Genomic DNA, 5,189 nt, shown 5'->3' with positions numbered 1-5,189 from the left:
ATGCTCCTTATTTACCGCAACAAAATGGGGTAGCTGAAAGGAAGAACAGAACATTGATCGAAGCTGCAAGAACAATGCTAGCGGATTCTAAGCTTCCTGCCCAATTCTGGAACAAGGCTGTGAATACTGCTTGCTACACGCTTAATAATGTTTTAACTGTGAAGAAGCTTCAAAAAAATGATTTATGAACTTCTGAATAAGGGAAAACCTAACTTAAAGTACTTGGAGCCTTTTGGATGCCCCTGTACTATGTTGAAGAAAGATGCGAGAAAATTTGAAGAAAAAGCGATTGAAGGTTATTTCTTGGGTTACGCATCACCTAAGAAACGTGTATTTAACTTACTTCAGGCTGTGTAAAGGAGTGGTACCATGTTGATTGCCAACGATATACCACACCTCTCAAAGGTAAAGGACCTGATTAGATGCTCGACTATGAGAGTTTATTTAACTCATTTACTCAAATAGTTGACCAACCAGATGAAGACTTGGTGCGTGCTTATCAGAAGATCAATTCTTACCACCAAGATCTTCTATTTCTAATTTTGATGAAGCTCCACAAGACGATCTTCCTGATACATCTGATGTGATTTCCATCTCATCGGATGATGGTCATTTTGTTGATTCCTCCTCGGCTCCATTTCCTGAAACACATGAGATCGGTAAATCGTCTCATGATGCTGAGGAGAATCTAAATAATTTAACAGAAAATGTTGTTGTGTCTGAGAAACCTACTCTTTGGATTCATACTTATCATCCACAGGACAACATCATTGGTGATCTTGATGTAGGTGTACAAACACGTCATCAGGTTGCTACTTCAAATGATTCTAACATATTGTGTGTGTATGCGGATATGCATTCCTCGGGAATCATGAATCTCGCAAAATACACTTGCTTTCATATGGTACTTGAGGATCCATCTTGGGTAGAAGCAATGCAAGAATATTTGCAACAGTTTAACTGACTGGGTGTATGGGATCTCATTGACAAACCTGTTAGAGTTAAGAAACCAATTCCTAGGAAAGGGGTATTTAAGTGCAAGAAAGACGATCGTGGTGTGATCGTAAGAAACAAAGCAAGGTTAGTGGTTCAAGGCTACCATCAGCAAGAAGGCATAGATTACACTGAAGTATATGCTCCAGTTGCTCGATTGGAGGCTATACGAATATTTTTGGCTTATCCGGCTTTTAAGAATATTAAGGTTTATCAAATGGATGTAAAAAGTGTATTTCTCAACGGGGAACTACATGAAGAAGTGTTTGTGTTGAAGCCTCCTGGTTTTAAAGATCCAGATTATCCTGACCGTGTATACCGATTAAACAAGGAGCTTTATGGTCTACAACAAGCCCCGAGAGCTTGGTACGGCACACTTGTTGACCATCTTACTGATAATGGCTTCAAGCGAGGAACTATTGACTGCACTCTATTTTACAAGAATGTTGGTGATGATCTGCTCCTTGTACAAATATATGTCGATGACATTATATTTGGATCAACAAACAAAAAACGACAAGCTTTGTAAGGATTTTGAGAAGTCGATGCAGACGAAGTTCGAAATGAGCTCGATGGGGGAGATGAATTTCTTTTTAGGGTTGCAGGTTCATTAGTCTGACAAGGGAATCTTCATTCATCAGACAAAATATGTGAACGATGTCTTGAGCCGATTCAAGATAACTGCCGGAAAAATTCCTTCGACGCCTCTTCCTGTGGGTTACAATTTGTCACCGGGCGAATTGGAGGATACCGTAGATCCTACCCTTTATCGAGCAATGATAGGATCATTAATGTATTTAACTGCTTCTCGTCCTAACATAATGTTTGCAGTTTGTTTGTGTGCTAGATACCAATCAAGTCCCCGAGTGACACACCTGGCGGCGGTTAAACGTATACTTTACTATCTGAGGGGTAATCCTGACACCGGGTTATGGTACCCAAGATGATAGTTTTGAATTCACTGTGTTTTCCGATTCTGATTATGGAGGATGCAAGATCAACTTAAAATCGACTACAGCGGGTTGTCAATTTCTAGGAAGCCGGCTTGTTTCCTGGTAGTGTAAGAAACAGAGAATAGTCTCCACTTCAAAAGCAGAAGCAGAGTATGTGGCAGCCTCGAGTTTATGTTCACAGGTTCTTTGGATCCAGCAACACTTGTGGGATTACGGTTTGAAGTTTCTTACTACTCCCATCTTTATTGATAACTCTGCTACTATAAGTATCAACAAAAATCCCGTGCAACACTCAAAGACTAAGCATATCGAAATTCGATATCATTTTATACGGGATTGCTTTGAAAAGAAATTAATTGATATTGAGAAAGTGCACACTGATTTTCAAAAAGCTGATCTGTTTTCCAAGTCATTTGATAAAACACATTTTAACTTTCTGTTTGGTCTAAATGGATTAAAAACTCTTGCTGATATCTTGAAACAATGATAATTATATTTATTTTATGTTTGTTTATTTTATTTCATTTGGTTTTGTGTTTTGGGTATTGGGGGTGAAAATAAAAAATAAAAAAATATTATGATTTCGTTTGTATAGAGAAAAACCAAAAACATTAAAAATCTTGTAAAATACAAAAATATTGCGATTTTCATTTAAACTATTTTGAAAAATTCAAAAAAATTAAAAATATGAAAAATAAAAATTATTGTGATTTTTGTTGTAGAGAAAAATCCGAAAAGACAAAAAGATTGTGCTATTAAGTATGTACAAAGAAAAACCAAAAAGATTTTTGCATATTTGTAAATGTTCGTGTATATGTTTGGTCCTGATATTTACTTGTAAATGTTCGGAATAGACATTCACCTGATAATGGAAAGTAGTTGGGGCGTTTGTTGTGCGTTTTATTTAACTCTCTCGCTGAAAATTATGTCGGTTTTTAAGTTTGTGGAACATGCTTGCATGTTTTGGTCCTGTTATCTACTTGTGGATTGATAGGATAGCCATTAATCTATAGACTGAAAGTGACTGGGGCGATTGAATTTATTTTTATGATCCTCAAAAATTGAGTTTTGAAGCAAAAAGAGAAAATGATATTACATTGATCATCTAGTCCCATATCCAAAAAGAAATAAGCTTAAAGAGCTGAGTGCTTAATTGCATTGGTGCATTGATAGGTCTTAAACAAGCCATTAGAGAAAAGTATGTGATATAAACATAAAGAAACGCCAAATTGAAAGAGGTGTTAGTCTTTACCAAAATTCTCAGTAATGATGGCAGAAATGTAATAGCATGTCATACTCAAGCCTTATGTTTGTCTGATCACCAAAAAACAAATAAGATTGAATAAAAAGCATTCGGTTCGGGACACTATGAGTCTTTATGTGGTTTAATCATCTAGGTATTCATAAGCATGAATATTTCAGACGCTTTTAGAGCAAACCCAAAGTCATTAAACCTTGATCACTTATGTACATCGTACAAATTGAATTACTAACTTGATCAAAATCTGTTGTTAGTCATACATTGTTCCTCTCTTGCGTGCGTCTTATTACCAATAAAAAATGGACCCCAGGGGACACAATGTATGTAAGCCTACAGATGGACTCGTGTATACTCACTCATGGTAAAGGAATCTTGGTGCATCAATCAATATATATATATATATATATATATATATATATATATAATTCTAAATTTTGATCGGCAGCATAATGGTTTAAGTAAAGTTGGGGTGATATGGTAAAAAACAAATTAAGCTTGAACCGAGATTAGAGGCTGATAGTTTCTGATATTTTGTGCCTTAATTGAACATTTAATCATATCAAAAAAATACTTGAAAGTTTTTTATAAGATTTAAGTGAACAACAATATCAATGACCGACTTAACGCAGTCATAATAACGCTGAAATATAAAACTGGGATGGAAGGACAATTTGGTCAATATGATTCTCTGCTTAAACTCACCAAAACATGTAACATCCCGACAATTCTAGAATGGTATTTAATATAATATTCGCGTTGGGTGAATTATTTGAGTTAGTGGAATAATAATAATATAATAATAATGATTTAGGAGTAGCGGGCTTGGTTAATAGAATTAAAGGTGGACCAAAAAGGAAAGATGGGCCATAGATCCATGGGCATAAGTGAGTATAAATACCCCTTAAACCCTAATCCTTTCCATTTTTATCTCTACACCATAGCCTATACCTTGGAAAACACACACGAACTCTATCCTATAACCCGAACCAAGATCCGAAGGCGAAAACCCGAGTTTGTTGGTGCTAGAACGTAGTAACGGACCAAACCTACATCAAGATCAGCTCGTGTTCGTAGTTTGACTCGTTTAAGGTACGTTTATATCTAGAAATCGTCCATTAAGGTTCGGTTTTGTTTGGAATACCTTAGATTTGTATGTTAATGATAAAAACGAACCTAGCACAACAAACCTTACTGAAAACCATAAACGATTGATGGGTTAAACGATTGATAAACGAGCCGTAGGTGCTTAGGTGTAAATCGCACCCTCTAAATGTGAATGTTAGACGGATTTGATGATTAGGGTTTTTTGGCGCTGAGAATACGAATCAAATGGTACCAAATTTGTATTGTTTCGTTGAATATCGAAGGTTAATTGCAGATTTACGGGGTTTGTTGACTATTTGCTGTTCTTGGCAATTTTGATTTGACCCTGACTCAAAGTCTGATTAGATAACGAATTATCTCACCATTCGCTAAGTTCAAATAACGAATCAAGTGATTCGTTATTCACCCCCTTCTCTATGTTCAAATAACGAACTAGGTTATGCTAAGATAACGAATCAAGTGATTCGTTACCCGCCAGTTCTCTATGGAAAGATAACAAATCAAGTGATTCGTTATTTACCCTATTCGTTATGATAAGGTGACGAATCAGAGGACGAATAAGATGATAATCTGATGACGAATCCGTTAACGAACTGGATTATGAAAGTAACGAATTAGCTAACGAATTAGGCTTAATTCGTTAGGGCGAAGGAGTTAGAGAATTAGAAAATAATTCAAAATTCTAATGGAAAATGTGTTAAGACAGTTAATGTAAAATGTGTTAAGACAGTTAATGGAAAACCAGGTCAGCTCGACCCCAGCCAGGGGCTCTGCCCCTTGGACCCTGCTAGGGGCTCTGCCCCTTAGACCCCGCTACAAGGGACACTGCCTCCGGTCCCCCGTTCGTGGAGGGTTATAATTAGACAAAAATACGATGT

This window comes from Bidens hawaiensis, unplaced genomic scaffold (genome assembly GCF_021521415.1).
Source record: "Bidens hawaiensis isolate Kalapana, Puna unplaced genomic scaffold, B.hawaiensis_p1.1 tig00037735_1, whole genome shotgun sequence".
Lineage (NCBI taxonomy): Eukaryota > Viridiplantae > Streptophyta > Magnoliopsida > Asterales > Asteraceae > Bidens > Bidens hawaiensis.
This window is presented reverse-complemented; position numbering follows the sequence as displayed.